This window comes from Triticum aestivum, chromosome 1A (assembly GCF_018294505.1).
Source record: "Triticum aestivum cultivar Chinese Spring chromosome 1A, IWGSC CS RefSeq v2.1, whole genome shotgun sequence".
NCBI classification, from domain to species: Eukaryota; Viridiplantae; Streptophyta; class Magnoliopsida; order Poales; family Poaceae; genus Triticum; species Triticum aestivum.
This window is the reverse complement of record NC_057794.1, coordinates 147,389,462-147,414,870: the sequence shown is the minus strand read 5'-3', so window position 1 is coordinate 147,414,870 and position 25,409 is coordinate 147,389,462.

Genomic DNA, 25,409 nt, shown 5'->3' with positions numbered 1-25,409 from the left:
TATTGTACCCACGCATGATAGTCTTATTATCTTTTTGAAAAATTCTCCCGACTACACTATATCAGAGAAGTTTGCCCTTATTAAGGATTATATTGATGGGTTGTGTTTTACTACTACAAATGATGATTTTGATAGATATAATATGCATGTGCTTGCTGCTCCTACTTGCAATTATTATGAGAGGGGAACTACATCTCTGCCTCTCCATGTTTCCAACACGATAAAATTGCAAGAAACTGTTTATACTATGCATTGGCCTTTACTATGTGTGCATGAATTGTTGTTGTATGACATGCCGATGCATAGGAAGAGAGTTAGACTTCGTCATTGCTTGACATATTTTGCTTTGTGCTCACTACCAAATTATAAATCATTGTTGATTCAAATTGGCTTTGATATACCTTGGGATCCGGGTGGATCCATTACTTGAGCACTATATGCCTAGCTTAATGGCTTTAAAGAAAGCGCTACTAGGGAGGCAACCCGGAAGTTTTAGAGAGTCATTTATTTCTGTTGTGTGCTTTTATAAAGTTTAAAAATAAAAATAATGTGCCAAGATTTGCCTTTAGGATGTTTACATTGCTTGTTGGTTTGTGCGATGCAAGACAGAAACTTTGGCTATAGTGCGCTATTTTACATTTTTTACTTGAAAGTCAAATGGTTCTGAAACTTTTTGCACTCTCTTCTACACAAATTTTTTATTTTTACTATTTTTCAGAATTTTTGGAGTACAGAAGTATGGTGAATGTTCAGATTACTACAGACTGTCCTATTTAAGACAGATTCTGTTTTTGACGCATAGTTTGCTTGTTTTGATGAAACTATCGATTTCTATCAGTGGATTAAGCCATGGAAAAGTTATATTACAGTATCTACAATGAAAAAACTAAATATGAATTGGTTTTCATCAGTACTTAGAGTAGTGATTTGCTTTATTATACTAACGGATCTTACCGAGCTTTCTGTTGAGTTTTGTGTGGATGAAGTGTTCGAAGATCGAGGATGCCTCGATGTGAGGAGAAGGAGGAGAGACAAGAGCTCAACCTTGGGGATGCCCAAGGCACCCCAAGTAAATATTCAAGGAGACTCAAGCGTCTAATCTTGGGGATGCCCTGGAAGGCATCCCATCTTTCTTCAACAAGTATCGGTATGTTTTCAGATTCGTTTGGTTCATGTGATATGTGCAAATATTGGAGCGTATTTTGCATTTAGTTTTCACTTTTATTTGATGCACCATGCTGGTATGAGATAGTCCACGGTTGATTTATAGAATGCTGATTGCACTTCACTTATATTTTTTGTGTACGACTTTATAGAATGCTTCATGTGCTTCACTTATATCATTTAAAGCTTGGATTGCCTGTTTCTCTTCACATAGAAAACCGCCATTTGTAGAATGCTCTTTTGCTTCACTTAAATTTGTTAGAGCGTGGGCATATCTTTTGTAGAAAGAATTAAACTCTCTTGCTTCACTTATATCTATTTAGAGTGATGACAGGAATTGGTCATTCACATGGTTAGTCATAAAATCCTACATAAAACTTGTAGATCACTGAATATGATATGTTTGATTCCTTGCAATAGTTTTGCGATATAAAGATGTTGATATTAGAGTCATGCTAGTGGGTAGTTGTGGATTGTATAAATACTTGTGTTGAAGTTTGTGATTCCCGTAGCATGCACGTATGGTGAACCATTATGTAACGAAGTTGGAGCATGAGGTATTTATTGATTGTCTTCCTTATGAGTGGCGGTCGGGGACGAGCTATGGTCTTTTCCTACCAATCTATCCCCCTAGGAGCATGCGCGTAGTACTTTGTTTCGATGACTAATAGGTGTTTTCAATAAGTATGTGAGTTCTTTATGACTAATGTTGAGTCCATGGATTATACGCACTCTCACCCTTCCATCATTGCTAGCCTCTTCGGTACCGTGCATTGCCCTTTCTCACCTCGAGAGTTGGTGCAAACTTCACCGGTGCATCCAAACCCCGTGATACGATACGTTCTATCACACATAAGCCTCCTTATATCTTCCTCAAAAGAGCCACCATACCTACCTATCATGGCATTTCCATAGCCATTCCGAGATATATTGCCATGCAACTTCCATCATCATCATATACATGACTTGAGCGTTTATTGTCATATTGCTTTGCATGATAGTAAGATAGCTAGCATGATGTTTTCATGGCTTGTATGTTTTTTGATGTCATTGCTACGCTAGATCATTGCACATCCCGGTACACTGCCGGAGGCATTCATATAGAGTCATATTTTGTTCTAGTATCGAGTTGTAATATTGAGTTGTAAGTAAATAAAAGTGTGATGATCATCATTATTAGAACATTGTCCCATGTGAGGTTATCAAAATAAAAGTGGCCAAAGAATCCCCCCAAGAGAGAGAGAGAGAGAGAGAGAGAGAGAGAGAGAGGCCAAAGAAGCCTACAAAAAAAGAAAAAAAGAAAAAAAATAAAAAAAATGAGAGAAAGGAGAGAAGGGACAATGTTACTATCCTTTTACCACAATTGTGCTTTAGAGTAGCACCATGTTCTTCGTATAGAGAGTCTCTTGAGTTATCACTTTCATATACTAGTGGGAATTTTCACTATAGAACTTGGTTTGTATATTCCAATGATGGGCTTCCTCAAGTGCCCTAGGTCTTCATGAGCAAGCAAGTTGGATGTACACCCACTTAGTTTCAGTTTGAACTTTCATACACTTATAGCTCTAGTGCATCTGTTGCATGGCAATCCTACTCCTCGCATTGGCATAAATTGATGGGCATCTCCGTAGCCCGTTGATTAATTAGCCGCGTTGATGTGAGACTTTCTCCCTTTTTGTCTTCTCCACACAACCTCCACCATCATATTCTATTCCACCTATAGTGCTATATCCATGGCTCATGCTCATGTATCGCGTGAAAGTTGAAAAGGTTTGAGAACATCAAAAGTATGAAAAGATTACTTGGCTTGTCATCGGGGTTGTGCATGATTTGAATGCTTTGTGTGGTGAAGATGGAGCATAGCCAGACCATTTGATTTTGTAGGAATAACTTTCTTTGGCCATGTTATTTTGAAAAGACATGATTGCTTTATTAGTATGCTTGAAGTATTATTGTCTTAATGTCAAATGATAGACTATTGCTTTGAATCACTCGTGTCTTAATATTAATGCCATGATTAGATTACATGATCAAGATTATGCTAGGTAGTATTCCACATCAAAAATAATCTTTTTTATCATTTACCTACTCGAGTACGAGCATGAATTAAGCTTGGGGATGCTGATACGTCTCCATCATATCTATAATTTTTGATTGTTCCATGACAACATTATACAACTTTCATATACTTCTGTCAACTTTTTATACTATTTTTGGGGACTAACATATTGATCCAGTGCCCAGTGCCAGTTCCTGTTTTTTGCATGTTTTTTGTTTCATAGAAAATCCATATCAAATGGAGTCCAAACGGGATAAAAACTAATAGAGATTTGTTTTGGAATATATGTGATTTTTGGGAAGAAGAATCAATGCGAGACGATGCTCGAGGGGGCCATGAGGCAGGGGGCACGCCTCAAGGGGTTAGGCGTGCCCTGGGCCCTCCTGGCCACCCCGTAAGGAGGTTGGTGCCCTTCTTTCGCCGCAAGAAAGGCAATATCCGGATAGAAATCGTGTTAAAATTTCAGCCCAATTGCAGTTACGGATCTCTGGGAATATAAGAAACGGTGAAAGGCCAGAATCTGGAACGCAGAAACATAGAGAGATAGAGAGACAGATCCAATCTTGGAGGGGCTATCGCCCCTCTGCCGCCATGGAAGCCATGGACCAGGGGGTAAACCCTTCTCCCATCTACGGAGAAGGTCAAGGAATACGAAGAAGAAGGGGGGCTCTCTCCCCCTCTCTCCCGGTGGCACCGGAATGGCGCCGGGGCCATCATCGCGACAACGATCTACACCAACACGTCCATCATCTTCACCAATGTCTTCAACACCTTCCCCCATCTATCTACAATGGTCCACTCTCCTGCAACCCGCTGTACCCTCTACTTGAATATGGTGCTTTATGCTTCATATTATTATCCAATGATGTGTTGCCATCCTATGATGTCTGAGTAGATTTTCGTTGTCCTATCGGTAATTGGTGAATTACTATGATTAGTTTAATTTGCTTGTGGTTATGTTGCTGTCCTTTGGTACCCATCATATGAGTGCGCGCGTGGATCACACCATAGGGTTAGTTGTATGTTGATAGGACTATTTATTGGACAACAAGAGTGACAGAAGCTTCAACCTAGCATAGAAATTGATGCATACGGGATTGAAGGGGGACCAATATATCTTAATGCTATGGTTGGGTTTTACCTTAATGAACTTTAGCAGTTGCGGACGCTTGCTAATAGTTCCAATCATAAGTGCATAGAATTCCAAGTCAGGGATGACATGCTAGCAGTGGCCTCTCCCACATAAAACTTGCTATCGGTCCAGTAAAGTAGTCAATTGCATAGGGACAATTTCGCAACTCCTACCACCACTTTTCCACACTCGCTATACTAACTTTATTGCTTATTTACGTAAACAGCCCCTACTTTTTATTTACGCGCTCTTTATTATCTTGCAAACCGATCCAAAAACACCTACAAAGTACTTCTAGTTTCATACTTGTTCTAGGTAAAGCGAACGTTAAGCGTGCGTAGAGTTGTATCGGTGGTCGATAGAACTTGAGGGAATATTTGTTGTACCTTTAGCTCCTCATTGGGTTCGACACTCTTACTTATCGAAAGAGTCTACAATTGACCCCCTATACTTGTGGGTTATCAAGCCGCAAGGTGATTAGGTGGCCGCCAATCGCCACATGGCGGCCGTCTCCTACAGAAGGAACATATAGATGACACCCGTACTACAACATGTGAATAGAACAGGCATGGAGCTGGCGAGATAGCCCTGCAAGCCTTGCCGGGCAACCAGTGATGTGACACTAAAGCGGTGCATTTAATGCACGCTGTGAGCCCGCAGAGTTAGGTTTGATAGCACTATTTGCTATCATATCGGTGGATAATGACCACTTTGCCATTGTGGTGACCCCTTAATCTATAAAAGGAGGCCCATGGCACCCGTAGGAGGGGTTCGAAAAGTTGAGGAACCCGCACCCCATACGCGCGTAGTCACGGTTGCCATATGGGACCCCTGCCGGGCAAGTGTACTGCGTTGCATTATCCACATTCCACCATCAATCCACCAAAGCAGGAGTAGGGTTTTACGCCTCACGGCGGCCCGAACTTGGGTAAATTGCATGTGTGCTCTCTGCCGTGCTGGCGCGCGTTGGTCTGCTCTTTGTTCAACGCGATGTCCCCCTGCTGAACCAGCAAGGGGCCTCTTGGTCCCATAGGTGGCCGCGGATATCCCGTGACATATTTGGCGCGGCAGGTAGGGGGCTCGATTGCACGAACCTGAAAGTATGTGCAGGATGACATCTTCATCACCATCTTTGTCTTCGACGGCGCCCTGGACCATGGCGCCTAAGAAGAATACGTCCGGCCCTTCGGCCCATCCTTCCACCTCGAAGGCTCCGACGCCTACAGCCTCGGGCGCTTCGGTGGATGTGAAGGCGAGCAAAGACGTGAACGCTATTGGGGGGCGTGGTTGGAGCAGGTGGCGCCATCACCACCCCCCCTGCAGCCAACACGGGGGCTAGAGATGTCGGAGGAGAACAACATCCACAATGCCTTGGTAGTCGCACTCTGCAAGGTGCGGGCGAGGCGGTCGCTTCGTCTGCGCCCTCTCCCCCCGCTGACGGGCACAGGTGCAACAATGGCGCTCGGTCCGGGGTGAGACATCGCCCTCCGGTCGCCCACACCACGGGAGCGACCATGGCCCATGTGTCTCCTCCCGGACGAGTCGACCAAACTACTGCGCTCGGCGGAGCTGCTGACCCTCGAGAACCACCACCACACAACCCTGCTGCCCAGACGGTCACCCCACAACTGCGTGGACGCGAACCACCACCGCCGCCGCTGGCGCCATCAGGAGCCAGGCAACGGTGCGGTTGACATCATCAACATCCATGCAAAGCACCGCCATGGAGGCTATGGCGCGAGCTTAGTTGCTGCTGAGGTTTCCACCCACGACCGAGAAGATGGATGAATGGCATGCCACCATCCAGAGCCTTCTCGGTTTCGCCGAAGCTAGGGGCTCACGATGAGCCGGCCTGCCACGGCCTCCCCAAGCAACGACAACCGCCCATACTGCTGGCCGAACAGAGGGGGCCGTTACCACGGTGCAGTCCCCACCACAGCAGCCAGCACGGGCGCAGCTGAATCAAGACCCCTATGACGTCTTGATGGCCTCTTCCGACCGTCGAGCACTTCCAGGCCAAAGTTGAGCCCCGGAGGATAGGCGATGGTGAGATGCGCGCGTCAACATAAATCGATGCCGCGATGACCTCCGCCAAACCGACGGGTGCGACGACCTCGACATTGACAAGCTTGCGCTCAGTGTTGGCGGGTGCCTACCTTTTGAGGTTGGCTGCCCTGCCTTTACATGGGAGTTGCGGCAAGTCCGTTGGCCGTCCATTCGCACGTTCAAGCCAGATATACCTGAGAAGTATGACGGAAGGCTAAACCCGACAGAGTTCCTGAGCATCTACATCATTGTTGTTCAAGCTGCCGGGGGGAGAGATGAGAAGGTATTCGCCAACTACTTCCCATTGGCCCTCAAGTCCAATGTGAGGTCTTGGCTGATGCACCTGCCGGAGAACTCCATTTCGTCTTGGGCGGACCTGTGCCACGAGTTCATCGGTGCCTTCACTGATGGCCACCAAGAGCCCGACAGACCCAGCGACCTACAACTTCTCGCAGAAAGAAGGAGAAACTCTCCATAAGTATTTATAGAGATTCAATGAAGTTCATAGGAATATTCCAAATATCCATCCAGCAGCCATTATAGCAGCCTTCCAGTCCAATGTGCGCAATCATCACATTCGTTTTAAGATGAATGTGCGGTTGCCCAAGACTGTGAAGGAGCTATATAGGCTGGTGGATAAGTGTGCTCGGATGGAGGAAGGAAGGAAGTTGCCCAGAGAGGAGGATTGCATCAACGTTAATTTAGAGGATGAAGATGAATCATCTAGCCAGAGAAAGGGCAAGCAGCGCAATAAGAAGTCAAGGGATAAAGCAGTAATGATTGTAGAAGGTTTGGGTGCACCTAGTACCAGCAAGAAGGCAAAGGCTGAGGCCCCTGGCAAGGAAGTTGCTGCTTGCATAGCCTGCCGGGAAGCCGCTGCCGCTGAGAAAGCTGGAAAAGGTGATGGCCCATACTGCAAGATCCACCGGACCAAGGGCCATGATCTTCAGGAATGTTACCATGTTGAGAAGCTTGTCAAGAAACAGAGGGCAGCATATGACAAGCGTGATAAGGAAAAAGGTCAGAATGCCCCTGGCAGAAAGGGCTGAGGCGGTGAAGCAAATCGCCCTGGCAAGCCCTATAGGAACCAAGGAAAACCCACCAGGGGTCAAGAGAAGGAAGTTTGTGATGATGGGAGTGATGAAGGGAATGAAGAGGAAACCAGTGAGCAGGAATTTCAAAAGGCCACTGACGCCCTATGTGTTGATGGGGGTGCATCTTTGTGCACCTCCCATCGGCACGAGAGATCAATGCTGTGGAGCCAACGCCAGAGGCCCGAAAACCGCTCAAATGGTCCCGCACACCAATCATCTTTGATGAGGAGGATCACCCTAACCGCACCACTGCGGTAGGGTTCTTGCCTTTGTTGGTCTCCTCGACAATTCACAACCTCAAGGTTACAAAGATGTTAGTGGATGGCGGGGCCGCTCTGAATATGATTTCCCCAACAATCATCAGCAGGCTTCAGATAGGAGAGGAAGAGCTAGAGGTTACCAGCACGTTTCAAGGAGTTAACCCTAGCAGGAGCCATCCTAAAGGGAAGATTACATTGCCGGTGACATTTGGGGGAGAATTGAACTACCGAACGGAGAAGGTTGTGTTTGACATGGTTGATCTCCCCCTGCCATACAATGGGATTCTAGGATGCCCGACCCTAGCCAAGTTCATGGCAGCATCCCACTATGCTTATAACACTCTAAAGATGCCTGAGCCACTGGGAGTCATCACTATCCCGTCACATGAGAAGGATGCAATTATCTGCGTGGACAAGATGTACCAGGATGCAGTCGCAGCAGAGGCTGTGGCAGCAATGGTTCCCGCCAAGGAAAGTAAAGGAAAGAAAATGGATTGTAGGAACTCTGGCAAGGAGTCCGGGAAGCGTGCCCCCTCCGAGTGCACGACACCAGTTGATGACGTGCCGAAGTGTTCCAACAGCAAGAGATCCAAGGTTACCGCACCCCAAGTGAAGAAGATCCTGGCAGGGTTGGCTGGCGTTGATGGTACTTTCACCATCGGTGCCACCCTTGATGACAAATAGGAAAGTGCGCTCGTTGCCTTCCTGCGGGCGAATATCGATGTGTTTGCCTGGCAACCATCTAATATCCCCGATGTTCCCAGGGAGGTAATCGAGCACCACCTTGATGTCTGTCCACACGCCAGACCTGTCAAGCAGAAAGTCCGGAAGCAGGCCTTGGAGAGGCAGCAGTTCATTGCCGAGGAAATCAAGAAATTGGAAGCAGCCGGTTTAGTCAGAGGAGTACTACATCCAACATGGTTAGCAAATCCAGTGGTAGTTCGGAAGGCTAATGGGAATGGAGGCTCTGCATTGACTTCACAGACCTCAACAAGGCTTGCCTAAAGGACCCATTTACCTTGCCGCGTATCGATCAGATTGTGGATTCCACCTCAGGGTGTGATTTGCTCTCCTTCCTGGATGCATACTCCAGATATCACCAGATCTTCATGTCCACAGAAGATGAAGAGAAGACATCATTCATCACCCCATGTGGTACGTACTGCTTTGTCCGCATGCCGTTCGGACTAAAGAGTGCCAGGTCCACTTTTGCAAGGGCAATTCAGATTGGTTTTGAGCCACAGTTACACAGAAACATAGAAGCTTATATGGATTATATCGTAGTCAAGACCAAGGATAAGATCACTCTTATCCAAGATTTGGAGGAGATGTTTGCTAATTTGCGCAAGATCAACTTGAAGCTTAATCCAGAGAAGTGTGTGTTTGGAGTCCCCTCCAGCAAGCTACTTGGTTTCTTCGTGTCCCATCGGGGGATCAAAGCTAACCCCGACAAGATTAATGCCATTGAGAAAATCCAAGCGCCAAGGACAGTTAAGGATGTGAGACGCTTGACGGGATGCGTTGCCATGCTAAGTAGATTCATTTCCAAGTCTGCTGAGCGTGCCCCGCTGTTCTTCAAAATTTTGATGAAGGCATGGCCTATGTAATGTACCCCAGAAGCAGATGCAGCTCTACAGGAGTTGAAGGCCTACCTGTCGTCTGTGCCTACCTTGGTTGCACCCAAACCCTAAGAGTCATTGTTGATGTACTTGGCGGCAACCAACCAAGTGGTCAGAGTGGCCTTAGTAGCACACCGAGAGGTGGATGAGGTAGAATGTGGACAGATAACGACAGAGTCAGAAAAGGATCAGAGCAGAAGTGAGCACGATAATGAGAACAACCCCAGGGACGCGGCAAGGAAGAAGGTGGTGCAACGCCCAATGTACTTTGTCAGCTCCTTGTTGCAGGGGGCTAGATCGAGGTACTCTGGCATGCAAAAGTTGATTTTTGGTCTCATTATGGCCTCAAGGAAACTGTGACACTACTTCCAAGCCCATGAGATCACGATTGTTACTGATTTTCCATTGCAAATGATACTTTGAAACCCTGAGGCTACCGGCAGAATAGTGGAGTGGGATTTGGAGTTATCCAGCTTTGGTTTGAAGTTTGAGAGCACATCAACCATTCAGAGCAGGGCGCTGGCAGAGTTTATTGCAGAGTGGACACCAACCCCTGATGAGGAAGTGACAGAGACAGCTATTTTCGGCAAGGAATCGCCCCAAGAATGGATTATATATTTTGGTGGTGCTTTTTCCCTACAAGGTGCAGGGGCTAGCGTGCTTCTTGTTGCCCCCTCCAGGGAGCACTTGAAGTATGTCGTCCAACTGCACTTTGCCCGGGAAGAAGCCACCAACAATACAACTGAGTATGAAGGGCTCCTTGCCGGGCTCAGAACTGCAGCAGAATTGGGAATCAAGAAGTTGATCATACGAGGAGATTCACAACTTGTGGTGAGACAAGTCAACAAGGATTATCAAAGCCCATTGATGGAAGCATACGTCGAGGAAGTGAGAAGATTGGAGGAGCACTTTGACGGGTTGCAAACAGAGCACGTACCTCGTGCGCAAAACAGCATAGCTGATCACCTGTCAAAGTGTGCTGTGCAGAAGCTTCCTGTGGAACCATGAACTTTTGTTCTCCGTCTCTATCAACCCTCCATATCACCAACCACAATGGCCCGGAAAAGGAGAAAGTTGGACTACGGCAAGCCTCTCCCGATCGAGTCGTCCACTCCCGGCAAAGACCCTGTCGGAAACAAGTCCTCACAGCCTGCTGGACCACCACTCCAGCCGGGCCAGTGGACCCCGCGAACGAGGCTGGTGCTCCCGCAGCTGAGGAGGTGCCGCTAGTCCTTGTTGCCGAGCCCCAGGCTCCAACTTGGGCAAGGCACATCATCCGCTTCCTCCAAACTAGAGAGCTTCCCGGCGACCAAGATGAAGCTGAGAAAGTAGCTCGGAGGACCAGTACGTATCAGTTTGTCGATGACACTCTATACAGAAGGAGGCCCAATGGTGTAAAATTGAAGTGTGTCTGCCGGGAAGATGGAAAGGAACCGTTGGCTGAGATTCATAGAGGAATGTGTGGCTCACACATTGGATCAAAGGCATTAGTTGGGAAAGCATTCCAGCAAGGATTTTATTGGCCCACAACCCTCCAAGATGCGGTCGAGCTCGTCATGACATGTGAAGCCTACCAGTTCCATTCCAAGAGAACACACCTGCCTTCCCAAGCCCTTCAGATAATCCCTTTATTATGGCCATTTTGGTCTGGGGGCTCGATATCCTCGGCCCCTTCCCCAAGAAATCGGGGGCTTTGAATTCTTCTTCGTCGCTATCGACAAGTTTACAAAGTGGCCGGAAGTGACTGCCGTGAGAAAGGTGACTGCTCAGTCAGCTATCAAGTTCTTGAAAGAATTGGTGTGTTGTTTTGGAGTTCCGGCAAGGATCATCACTGACAACGGCACCCATTTCACGAGCCACTCCTTCATGCAATATGTGCATACCCTCGAATGCAAGATCTCGATTGCCTCTATGGCACACCACCGGAGCAATGGACAAGCTGAGAGGGTGAACGCTGAAGTGTTGCATGGACTCAAGACAAGAAGTTTCGATACACTGCAAAAGCATGGCAGGCGGTGGATTGAGGAGCTGGCGGTAGTTCTTTGGTCCATGAGAATGACACCTAATCGAGCTACTAGGCAGACTCCCTTCTCCCTGGTCTATGGGGCAGAAGCAGTTATCCCCACGGAACTCATTTACGGATCTCCTCAAGTGCTTGCCTACGATGAAGTAGTGCAAGATCAACACCGACATGACGACGCTGTGCTACTCGAGGAGAACCGTCTCCAGGCTGCTACGCGTGCTGCACGCTACCAGCAAGCCCCGTGTCGCTATCACAGTCACAGGGTTCATGCCTGGTGTTTTGAGGAAGGTGACCTTGTCCTTAGGCGCGTTCAGTCCGCCAAGGGTACGAACAAGCTGTCACCAAAGTGGGAAGGCCCTTACCGGGTGGTACAAGTCACCAGACCCAGCACAGTCCGTCTGGAGATCGGAGATGGCACTCAGTTGCAAAACTCATGGAATATTGAGCATCTCCGCAAGTACTACCCGTAAGGCACGAGGCTGCCAAGCACTGCCCGACGGCCACCCTTTTGTACAGGCCTTGCCTTAGCTGCATGTAACCCCTTGTACAAAGCCAGGGCAATGACCCTGTGCAAGAGAAAATAAAGAAGCACTATAGAGGGGGGGCAACTAAGATTGCATGCATGCATGAGCACACCAAGATCGCTGCATAAGCATCTCATGAGCATTTGCATATGCATATAGTTGGCAGGGGGCTGGCCCCTCTGTCTGTTCCCTGGAAGACGCAGCTCTCCGGCAGATAAAGAGGGTGCCGGCAGGACCTGCCGGGGAAAACTCGTTTATTTACATTAAAGAGGCATTCCACCTCTGCATGTACATACACATGCACAGGTTCCCGGCAGAGTTTATCTTTTTCATTCATATGCTGATACAAGTACAAGCATTACAAAACACAAAGATGGACTCGAGAGATTACATTATTTGAATTAAAAATTGGCGATTTCCTATAGATTTAAGATTGAAAAAAGATAAGTGCCCCGTTACACCTTTGCTCCTATCCATCTCCTATAGGAAGAAGTCGAAGGGGCTGGAGGCGGGCACAACTAGGATTTGGCGCCTCCCTAGGATCAGGACGACTGTAGCGACCCTACCTCAGACGGTCAAGTCTCCGTGCTTCAGTTGCATCCCTGGATCGGTAATGCTGACACACACAGTACTCGAAGGATTTATAACAGAGTAGCAATCACATACTTATTACATCGAATGTCTCAAAAGAGAACTTATTACAATAAATATGGCTTAAGGCCATACAAATAAGATAACAGCGGAAGACTTGGAAGATAAAGTGAGTCCATCAACTCCAATGGCATAGCTGAGTGCACGACAACCGACCTATGGCACCTTACTCGTCATTTGAAAAGTCTGCAACATGATATGTTGTAGCCCGAAAATGGGTCAGCGCATGGAATATGCTGTCATAGTAACACAGTAGAGCAAAGAACAGATAAATGCTATCACTACATGCATATATGGCTGGTGGAGGCTCTATGGTTACAATGTTTTTGCGAAAAGCCAATTTTTCCCTACAACAAAGGAATATATTTTATTTAACTATCATGGTAGTTTAAACAACATTGAGAATGGTACCCCCATCTCAATCCCAATTAAAAGTAATTATCAACCCAACAAATTAATTTAAAGTGATGAGATCCATAGAATTATTCAAGAACCAGATACTCAAGATGTCCATAACCGGGGACAAGGCTGACCATGATTAGTTTGTACACTCTGCAGAGGTTTGCACACTTTTCCCCACAAGACTCGATCTCCTCTGTTAGATTTCTCGCACTACAATGTGTTTGAGAAGCGGATGACCGGGACACAGTTTTTCAGAAGCATTAACTCTAACCCCAGGTAGACCATACCAACCTACATCCCCTACATCTGCTAGTCTACCACTGGAAGAGGTCATGCAACTTACTCCACTATGATAGATCCCATAATAGCTTGTGGCTGCACACGTAAGTTTCAAGCATGAATAATCTTATGATCCCTTTGAGCCTGGGTGGTGGACCATAGGAGGATTGCACGGTATAACCCCGGGATCTCCTAGGACAACACTGGTATAACCCCAGGTGCCCACAAGCAATCCACCCAGATGTGTATTAAAGTTGCCACCTTAAGTTGAACCATTTATTAACAAACTCACATCTGTCATGGATACTCTCAAACCCAAACCACGTCTACGAGCATAGCATGGCAATATAAGCATAACGTAGTAGTAACTCCCAAGGGTTTGATAATAAACAGGTAATAGGTTCTACCTCATCGGCTACTTCCCAAAACCCACGTGCTAAAACACATCCTACTCATGCAATGTGTGAGGGTTGAAACTAATGCATAAAAACTGGGTATGAAAGAGTATGATCAATGTGTTAGTTGCCTTGCTGACGATTTGCAAATCCTAAAGACTCGTAGTAGCACGCTTCGCACTCCGGGAATTCTATCACAAACAAACAATAGAATACATAAGAAATCAAGCAAAGATGCAAAGGGAAAACTTTGAATAATAAGATCTAACTGGAAAGTTCAACTAAAGAACTCCGGTTTGCCAAAAGAATCAAATCAAACGGAGCAACGAAACTCAAACTACGAAAGAAACAAGATCTGATTACTAATCTGGACTAAAGTCAAATTTTACAGTACCAAAATCTTGTTCAAGTTGGTTAAACAGAAAGAGGGCTTCGAGATGAAGATCTAGGCGCTTGTTTCACCTGATTTGGATAAACGAGCGAAAAGATAAACTAAAACGAAGGTTAGAGCAAAAATCACGATCGAAAATAATCGCGAAAAAGCCGTGGAAAATAAAACGAGACAAACAGGCTAACGAACGAACATTCGCTATATGTGGCTAACTGACGAACAACACTTGTTAAAACGAACATACGGACGAACGTCCGCTATTTAACTAAACTGACGAAAAACCAAACAAAACCGATCTAAATAAAAAAACGAGATCTAGGGTTTCGAAAAAACCCCGGACGGTTAACCGAAAAGAAAAAACGAACGATGGCTACCTCCGGCGAGGCTCCGACGGGGCGGCGCCGTCGAGGGGCTCTAGCGCGGCGTTGGACGACGGCGGCGTGGGACAGGAGGCGGCAGCGGCTTGCGGCGTCGAGGCGCGCAGGCGGCAGCGGCGTCGGGTGGTGTGGTGGTGGGTGGCGGAGAGGGGCGGCGGCGACGGGGTACTTATAGGGGGGGTTGGGGCGAGGCCGACTTGGGGAAGGGGCGACACGGCGGCGTGGCGCAGGCGGACTCCGGCGAGTCCGTCTCGCGCATGGGAGGAGAGGCGGCGGCGCTAGGCGGGTCGGCCTGCTCGGCTGGGCTTCGGCCCAGTCGGGCAGGAAATTTTTTTTAAACAGATTTTGCCGGAAAAATCCTAGAAAATAAAATAAAAATCTAAAAAATACGAAACCAAATTTTCGACGTCTGAATAGAATATTTAGAACAAAGTGAACATTTTCTTGGCCCTAAAATGCATTTTTTTCTAATTCAAATAAAATAGCCACAAAAATCCAAATAAAATTACTTATTTGATTTTAATATTTTCCCTCTAATATTTCATTTATTTTGGAGAAGTCATATTATCTCCTCTCATATATTTAGAAATATTTTCGAAGAGGAAAAATAATTAAAACCAAATGATCCTCTTCTCAAAATTTGAGAAAACTCAAATATGAAAATAACGAAATTCTCAACTCTCTCTGTGGGTCCTTGAGTTGCTTAGAATTTCGAGGATTCGTGAAATGAAATGCGGTAAAATATGATATGCATGAATGACCTATTTATAACATTCCAAATTGAAAATTTGGGATGTTACAATGACGCCACTCCCTGGCAGGGAGGAAGAAACCAGAGAGCAGGCGTGGGTGGTGACGCTGCCGGAGGACCAGATGGGAGGCACATAGTCACCAGCAAACACGACTCGTCGGAACAGACGTCCCCGTTCTTGATGCGTCGTGGGTTGCCGTTGCCGTACGCATCACTACTGCCCGAAGACCTTGGCACGACCACTACGCCGGGCTCCATGCTCTCTAAATCCTCCCACAGAGAGCATGGTCGTCCCCGGGAGCCCTGCCATTAGAAGCCACCGCACGTCTCGAACATGTGTGGGAGAAACGGAAGCCTTCCTGCAGGATGAGAGGACCGCGCCCAGGAGGAGCCAGAGTCACCCCTATTGGTGACGAATCTCTCCTTCCCGATGTCGCAAGAGGAAGAAGAATGGGTAGCGATCGACTACCACGCACCATGCCGGCTTCGAACCATGACATGGTGTCGTTCACATCCCCTCCCACTGAAATAAAGGCCACAGGCAACCCGGCGGCAGGCACTCCGGGGTTGCCACTCCCGGCGTCGGCGCCGCGTCGCCCGAATCTTCCTCCCAGATCCAAAGGGGATCCCAAGCAGGAGCCTGGGGGCTGGCCCCGGGCTCTTCTCTTCGGCATCACCGACAGAAGCTAAAAACAAAGGAATAAGAGCAGGAATGCGAAGGTGGATGAGTCCGGCCTCCTCTGCCCCTTCCTTTTATAAGATGGGCGGAGGAGGGCAGCTGCTCCATCGATGGACGGCCATCGTCCTCCTCCACCAATTCAAGGTGGGCGGGCCCTCTCCAAGATGATCTCCCACGCCACGCGCCTCCGTTACCTACCCCGTGCGATGCATGCAGCATACGTGGCCAAGGATAAGAGCGCGCAGTGGGAAGAGTAAGTTGGCAGTTTCTACCCCATGCGTTAAAGTCATTCACAGGCCATTACTGGAGCGGCCCCACCACTATCGGCTTTACGCCATGCGCGGGGAACCTGAGAACTGAACCAAAATCAAGGCTAATGAAGCAACAATGGAAATCTCAAGGGGCCAACCCCTTCAGCAACCCTGCATGTGCACTTATTAGGCACTACCTCGACGATGCTTAGCAGCGCGTTTGGGGCAGGCCCGGGGGCTTCTGTTGGTGCAACAGACCATGGGTCCATTGCCCAGACTGTGCACAGGCACAAGAACAAAATTGAAGCATTAGTTGGAGTTAGAGATTGAAGGACCAAGAGATCTGAAGAACCAACATGCAGCTCAGAGGGATCGAGATCAAGCCAGAGGAGCAGTATATCGGCAAGAGAAGGGCCTCCCTTGCCAGGCAGGCGAGCCCGACAAGGGCAAGGCCACCACCAGAAGCAAGCAACCAAGGCGCCCTGGCAGGGCCTGCCGGGGCTCGCGGAGGCAAAACCACCCCACCCAACCACTCAAGTGCAATCCATGTCATCAATCAGTGCGGTGTCAAGCCGCAACGTGATTAGGTGGCCGCCATTCACCACATGGCGGCCGTCTCCTACAGAAGGAACATACAGATGACACCCGTCCTACAACGTGTCAATAGAACAGGCGTGAACCTAGCGAGAGAGCCCGGCAACCAATGATGTGACACTAAAGCGGTGCATTTAATGCACCCTTTCAGCCTGCAGAGTTAGGTATGATAGTACTATTTGCTATCATATCAGTAGATAATGACCACTTTGCCATTGTGGTGACCCCTTAATCTATAAAAGGAGGCCCATGGCACCCGTAGGAGGGGTTGGAAGAGTTGAGGAACCCGCACCCCATACGCGTGTAGTCGCTGCTGCCATACGGCGACCCCTGCCGGGCAAGTGTACTGCGTTGCATTATGCTCATTCCACCATCAATCCACCAAAGCAAGAGTAGGGTTTTACGCCTCACGGTGGCCGGAACCTGGTAAATTGCTTGTGTTCTCTCTGCCATGCTGCCGCGCGCTGGTCTGCTCTTTGTGCAACGCGGCGTTCCCCTACCGAACCAGCAAGGGGCCTCTTGGTCCTATAGGTGGCCGCGGATATCCCGCGACACATATAAACATGATATCAACATGATCATGGATGGGAAGCATAACCATCTAACATATGAAGCATTAGCATCCACAATAATAAAGCACTTAGACTACTAGATGCAGATGAACATGGCATAGTGATTATCTTGCAAATCACGGGTACTTCTCATAACAAAATCGCTGACGCTCCATGGCCTGAGGGTTGCTTCCCAGAGGTGTCCGGATTGTGGCAGCGGGAGTGGTTCTACATCACAGCTCCCAGAAGTGCCAAGTGGGTATCTGCCCCCATCTTTCGCTCAGGCCCTCCACCACAACTGATGTCATGGATCAGCAAGGGGCTGAGCTAGGGTCCAGCCAAGGACGTGCCAATACTGCAAAGACGTATCCGAGATCTCTTTGAGAGAGATTTCAGTCTGGTTATGGTAGTGCAAGTTATGCTAGTTCGTCAAGTGCAACCTTGCAAACGCCGGCCCCTTCGCATGTGGGAATTCAACCCGGAAGGACCGCGAGCTATTCAATATTTCCTCGGCATGACGCACGAAGAGATGTACAAGTTGTTCTTCGGACCACAAATAATGTGTCCGGACATCACTGAGGATGCAGGTCTGAGCTGCAATCGCCCGGATACCCAAGTAAGTAGCCCTGTGCCCGGACACGCTATCTGTTCCTTTATCGCCACATCGCCTTTAAGAGAGCTGTTCTTGAACCAGGAGTGGATAGCGAAGGTGAAGTTAATCAAGTGTCTGGCCCCCCTTCCTGAGACCTCACCAGATCCCATGTTAGCCAGGATGCTGGAGGTCGCGCCGTTAGAAGAAAATGAAGGGGGAACAAGGAAGCTACTGCCTCCGTAGAGGAGGTGGCCCGGAAGGGAGGAATCGAAAATTCCTCTCCTCAGGGGGAAGAAGAGGACCGCCTCTGAATACCCGGAGACAATGATCTCAAAGCGGGGGAAGAAGTCTTCATCAGAGGGTCCTATACCAGGGGATACCCCGGCCGTACTGTGCCCTCAAGGGGATCAGCCCTCCACCGAGCTGTAAGTAAAAGGGTGTTTAATATTGAGAGAAATCCTTGCTTCACTTCCGAGGAAAATAACCGAAAATTTACCTTGTAGTTCGGATCTTAGCCCTTCTCAGCAGAGCTCGTCTTCGGGGTATCTTCTTCCAGAGATGATGGAGAGCGGAACGCCTCCCCCTGCCATACCGCCTCATGAGGTGTCTTCGCGGAGGGTTTCTCCTAATCCGGCAAGGCCGGAAGGTAGTCACATGGCCACCCGAAGCCCTCCATGTCCGGCTTCTGGAAGAAGCAATCGAACGAGTCCGGCACCGCCTGGTGCATGGTCGGAGGTACTGAAGGATCTGCTAGGCGGGCATCTATCTCAGAAGAGCATCGTGCGTTGATGGGTATAGTAATTGAAAGGATTTCATCCGCGGAGAGCGGGTTGCATGAAGCTGTCATGAGTTTACTGACAGGCTTTGAGGTACATGAAATGACGTTCCTTTTGACAGTACCGCATACTTTAAGATGCGGCCTGTATAGATAGTAGCCCCTGAGACTCTAGGTGCTATCGAAGACGACGACACGTAGAGGATCATAGCCCCAGGTTTAATTTTGCCGCCTTGATATGCAGGTGGCGAAGTGTCCGGCGGCTAGCCGGACTGATGAATTTGCCGAGCTAAAGCAGCAACTTGACGTGGCAGATGACAACATCGCGCTTGTCAACAAGCGGCTTGACGAGGCACAAGGTATGTAATTTCTATGGAGACACCTGGTAAGAGTAGCTTGATGCCAGTATCTTATAACATGTGTGCTTAATGCAGATGGAGCTGCCGCCATGGAGAACCTTCGGGCAGATCTTGCCCGAGCCAAAGAACAAGCCAGGAAAAGAGATGCGGCTGCCCTAAAGGCGTTTGAGGAGCTAAAAGCCAAACAGGCTGCTCACTGCCGAAGCAAGGAGGAAACGGCCGAGATGGCTGTGAAGTTGAAGAACGCTGCTGACCGCTGCAATCTTCTTGAAAAGGAATACCGGGCGGAGCGGACAGACCTGGAGAAGGCCACGACGGCGGCCAAGGAAACTCGTTCTGCGATGAGAGCGATGAAGGAGGAGCTGCGTCAAGCCAGAGATATCGTGGCTGGGAAGCCCTTTATGCCGCGGATGAAGTTCAGAGATCCTAAATATGCTCCGTTGGACCGGATGTGGAGTTCGGCGGACGCATATCTGGATTTAGCGGCGAGTGCTGCTGATGCGGCCGAACACTTCCGAGATCAAAAGGATCGCGAAGTGGAAAAGCTATTCTGGTCACAATTCAACAATCCAGAGCGTCCGCTTCCATTGACTGATCGGTTGGCCGAATGGGCCGAGCTGAATAGGTTGTCCGAACTTGCTATGAGGTATGTCGTGGATCATCTGTGGCCGGGAAGGCCAAAGCCGAACATTTATTTTAGCTTGGTGCAGTGCCGTATATCAACACGATGAAGAGGTCAGCATGCATGGAGGGTGCGCAGATGGCCCTTGCCCATGTCAAGACATACTGGGCGGAGATGGAGGCCACCGCCGTTGCAGCCCAAGATTCGGACGGAAGCCGAGTACCTGCCGAGCACTACTTTCAAGAAGTTCTGGAGGGCGCTCGTTCAATAGAGACGCAGTGCTCGAAGGATATTATGTTCGAATAACATGTATTTTCATTGAAAGCAATATTTTGCTGAAATGTAGAAGCTTTTTATACTTATGCCTGCAAGAATTGTGATACCTCCTGTGCGGCCGTTTACATATATGTATATATAACCTGAAAGATGGCAGTCGTCGGCTTCAGCCCCCACGCACATAATGCGGGGGTGTTCGTAGAAGACGCATTGTCACACTTGATCCAAAGTCTTGGTCCATTAAGGAGGTGATAGCGCAGCGAACTAGGCAATCGGACTATAATGCTTTATCACTTTCACTTAGCCATAGGAGTTTGACAGTGGTGCTACTATATAGCCCCTGGTGGCTCCGCGCTCACCCGAATTCGGGGCGCGTGTGTGCCTGGCTGGGAAACGACCCTTCGTTTAGGCGGAGGAATCCCGAAGATTCCGCTAGGTCATTGAGTGGTTGACCAGTCTCACGCTATATCATGACAGTCAGTTTTCGGCTTTCTCTACTGAGGTGCTCGCCTGGCTGAACCGGGGCACAATCACAGTAGTTCTCCTGGTGCCGCGTTAGCCAATAGAGCGGAACGTAAGGCAGCAAAACACAGGAGCCGGGTAAACCCAACATTTGACACAAGACATGATTCGGAGCTGATGCATATAAGGCTAAACTCGCGATGCCGGACACTCCCTAAGGTATTCGGTCTTTGTGATTTTAAACGGGCTGAAGCGCCCTTTGTAATAAGACCCTGGTGTCCAGGTACATGCATTATTCTGACATGGCCACATGCCAAGACGCTAGCCTCCTTCTCAGTTGCGCTGAGAATCCGGGGGATGTGTATCAACAAGAGACAGTGAAAAAGGTTTACGCAGGGTCTTAATCTGAAAAGAATCCTTAGAACGGGTCCCTGCTGCACGTCTGCGCCTGTGTCTCCATTGTGCCGTATCCTGGACGGGTGTAGCACGATGTTCATCTAGAAAAGAGAGGAACTTAGTTGAAAAAGTAGTTGTGCAAAATGTATGTTATACTAAGTAAACAAAGTATGATTCAAGGTGGGAAGAATTGAGTTTTATTGCTGCTTATTTACATGCGCGGAGCCCCTTGTATAGGGGTGTATAACCATCAAACCTTTAACAATTAAATAGTTACACCAGACTCGTCCAGCCGTGTCTGTGGTATTGACGACCTATTAGGCGCTCTGGTTGGTGAGGCAGTTTAGTGTGTGGCTGTTAAAGCAGCCGCACAGTCTTCCGCGCGCAAGGAGCGCTCAATGTTTCCCTTTACTGAAATGATGCCTTGTGGACCGGGCATCTTAATCATAAGAGACGCATAGTGTGGTATTGCGTTGAAGCGGGCGAAAGCGTCGCGTCCCAGTAGTGCTTGATAGCCATTTTTAAACGGAGCAACATAGAAGGTTAGCTTTTTGCTACGAAAGTTATCGGGAGAGCCGAATATGACTTCTAGTAGGAGGGAGCCCAAACAACGGGCCCCTCGGCCTGGTGTTACTCCTTTAAAGGAAATATTTCTATGGCTAATTTTTGTTGGGTCTACCCCCATTTTGCGGACCATGTCCTGATATATCAGGTTCACACTGCTGCCGCCGTCCATCAGGATACGCGTAAAGTGGTATCCGTCAATCATCGGGTCTAATACCAAGGCAGCCCATCCTGCGTGCTGGATACTTCCGGAGTAATCCCGATGGTCGAAGGTGATTGGTTTGGACAGCCAGTGGCGAAACTCCGTTGTGATAGGCTGCATGGCACGTATCTCTGTCGGTGCCACTTTGTTTCTCCCTTTTGTCACGTGTAATACGTTTACTATTTTGACTTCTTGTGGGAATTTCTTCTGTTCCCCAATGCTTTGCTTGTGAGGTTCATCATCGTCTTCACTTGGTGTATCCAACCCCTTGCATTCGGCATTGAGTTTGCGGAATTGCTTGAAGACCCAACATTCTCTGCGGGTATGATTTGCAGGCTTACCAGCGGTGCTGTGGATTTGACATATCTTGTCCAGGATTTTGTTTAAGCTGGACAGTTCATCCCTGTTATCCTTGAGAGGCAGCTTTTGCTGACCCCGCCGAGAGCTTTTGAATCCGGCGTTAACTGTCGTGCTCTTCGGGCTGGTTTCCTTATTCCGGCGCTAGTCTTTGTTGCATCGGGGCTTCCCGTTTCCATCCCTGACTTCGGATGTACTTGGGTCGCTAGTGCTGCATCTTGCCAACCAGCTGTCCTCGCCCACGCAAAAGCGGGTCATGAGGCTTGTTAATGCGGCCATTGTTCTTGGCTTTTCCTGGCCGAGGTATCTGGCGAGCCATTCATCTCGAACGCTGTGTTTAAAAGCTGCTAAGGCTTCAGCATCCGGACAGTCGACTATTTGGTTCTTTTTAGTAAGGAACCTGTTCCAGAGTTTTCAGGCTAACTCTCCGGGCTGTTGAGTTATATGACTTAAATCATCTGCATCCGGTGGTCGGACATAGGTCCCTTGAAAATTTGCCCGAAAGGCGTCCTCGAGCTCTTTCCAACTTCCAATAGTGTTTTCAGGGAGGCTTTTGAGCCAATGCCTGGCTGGCCCTTTGAGCTTGAGGGGTAGGTATTTGATGGCGTGGAGATCATCTCCCCGAGCCATGTGGATGTGGAGGATGTAGTCCTTAATCCAGACCCCAGGGTCTGTTGTTCCGTCGTATGCCTCTATGTTTACGGGTTTGAATCCCGCTGGAAATTCATGGTCCAGCACCTCATCAGTGAAACATAGGGGGTGTGCGGCACCCCTATATTTGGGTGTGCCATGGTGTTCAGATATTTGTTGTGTTGCATTGCTTGCAAGAGCGTGCTTTCTTGGCCCGTAGATAGATCTGGTTGGGCCATCTTTTTGATGTGAGTCCTCGTGTGGATCACGTGCTGGCTTGTGTGTGGCGCCGTGTGCCGCTCTATGTTGGCCGTGAGGTCGTCTATCCGACCGGATGGCTGCTTTGTTTTTTGATTGGGGGGCTCTAAGGCCTCCTCATCAAATTCGGGCAGTAGCTTTCACTTTGGGTAACTCTTTGTGTGGCGACTACCGCCATATTTGTCTGCGGTGTTGAGTACTTTGCTCCATCTGATTCTGAGTGCATCTTCCACAGTCTTCAGCTTCCGCTTCTGCTTTTTTAGGCTACGCGCAGTGGCGACGAGCCTTTTATGGAGGTTCTTCTGCTCCAGGAACTTGTCCGGCGTGAGGTCATCCGGACTGTTATCTTCGTTGGGGACGGGTTGTTCGGTTTGATTATCCAAATTTCCTTGTTCGGACGTTTGCTTGATGCCATGTTCGTCATCCGCCGGCTCGCCCTGCTCTGTGGCTGGGTCTGTATGACCGCTGTTTTTGTCAAGGCGGGGTTTGGAGCGGCGCTTGCGCCACTGCTTTGACTGCTTTTCGAGGGAACGATACTTCGCTGCGTCCTCCCGTTCCTCGTCGTCGTTTCCTTTGGGTGTGTCCACCATATATACGTCGTGAGATGAGGTGGCTGTCCAGTGCCCTGTAGGCGCTGGTTCCTGTTCGTCTCCTACATCGTCATCCATACCATCGATGTCTTCGGAGTCGAAGTCGAGCATGTTGGTCAAATCATCGATAGTGGCTATGAAGTGGGTGGTGGGTGGGCGTCGAATTTCTTTGTCATCTGCATCCCAATCCTGCCAGTCATAATCCGGCCAGGACTCTCTTGATAAGGAGAGAGACCTTATTGAGTTTAGTATGTCGCCGAAGGGCGAGTGCTGAAAGATATCCGCGGCGGTGAACTCCATGATCTGCGCCTAATCGGATTCGATTGGCAGAGGCGCAGATGGTTCAGAATCTGGAGGAGAGTCCGACAATGTGGAGTCATGGGCCTCGCGAAGGATAAGGTTTGTGTTCGGCTCGATCGCTGTCGAGGCTGCGGCCTTCATGGCGGGGTTCAACCACCCGTCCCTCGATGGCGCAGTTGGCTCCAAATTGAAGGTCAGAGCGATTGCAGGTGCGATCTCCTGAACATTGTCCGGCGGCAGAGCTAAATCATGCCCATCGTGACAGTGCGGCGCACTTGGCAAGGGCTCGAATCCGTCGAAGATTAAGTCTCCGCGGATGTCGGCCGTGTAGTTTAAACTTCCAAACCTGACCTGATGGCCAGGGGCGTAGCTTTCAATCTGCTCCAGATGGCCAAGCGAATTGGCCCGCAGTGCAAAGCCGCCGAATACGAAGATCTGTCCGGGGAGAAAAGTCTCACCCTGGACCGCATCGCTAACGATGATCGAAGGATCCATCAAGCCTGATGATGATGACACAGAGGAACTCTCAATGAAAGCACCAATGTCGGTGTCAAAACTGGCGGATCTCGGGTAGGGGGTCCCGGACTGTGCGTCTAGGCGGATGGTAACAAGAGACAAGGGACACGATGTTTTTACCCAGGTTCGGGCCCTCTCGATGGAGGTAAAACCCTACTCCTGCTTGATTAATATTGATGATATGGGTAGTACAAGAGTAGATCTACCACGAGATCAGAGAGGCTAAACCCTAGAAGCTAGCCTATGGTATGATTGTTGTGATTGTGTCCTACGGACTAAACCCTCCGGTTTATATAGACACCGGAGGGGGCTAGGGTTACACAGAGTCGGTTACAAGGAAGGAGATCTACATATCCATATTGCAAAGCTTGCCTTCCACGCCAAGGAGAGTCCCATTCGGACACGGGACGAAGTCTTCAATCTTGTATCTTCATAGTCCAACAGTCCGGCCAAAGGTTATAGTCCGACTGTCCGGATACCCCCTAATCCAGGACTCCCTCAATGTGCTTAGTATTTTTGAAGAAATGCTCTCTTGCTTCACTTAGATCTATTTCAGAGTTAGTAAAATTTTCAAGAAATTCTCTCTTGCTTCACTTAAATTAATTTGAGAGAAAGAAAGAAATTTTATGCTCATGATCTTCACTTATATTTGTTTGAGCTTATGAAAAGAAACACTTGAAAATTAGTCCCAAAGTGATAGATATCCAAGAAGGATATAATAAAAACTTTCATGAATATCATTTGACAAAATAAACTTGATTCTTAGTAATAGTTTTGAGATATGATGATGTGATATGTGAGTCATCTTGATGAGTAATTATGCTTTAGTAAGAATATTGGTGTTAAGGTTTGTGATTCCCTATGCAAGCACGAAATTCAATAGTCATGCAATGAAATTATATCCTACTTGTGGTGCATTATTCGGGGTTAATTATGCTTAATGCTTGCTTACGAGACTATCCGTTTCTTGGTTGGTCGCTTCTCAATCTTTTGCTAGACTTCATTTTGCACTAAGTATGATCTCTACTTGTGCATCCAAAATCCTTTAAACCAGTTTTGCCACATGAGTCCACTATATCTACCTATATGCGGTATTATTTTGCCGTTCTAAGCAAATTTGCATGTGCCATCTCTAATTTTCAAAATAAACTTCTCTTTTGTGTGTTTGTTTCGCTCGCCGAGCGGTGAGGGGTGGCTAATATTTTCCATGCTAGATGTGTTATTCTCAAGATGAGTGTTTATGCACATGTCATTGCACGAGAGTAAGG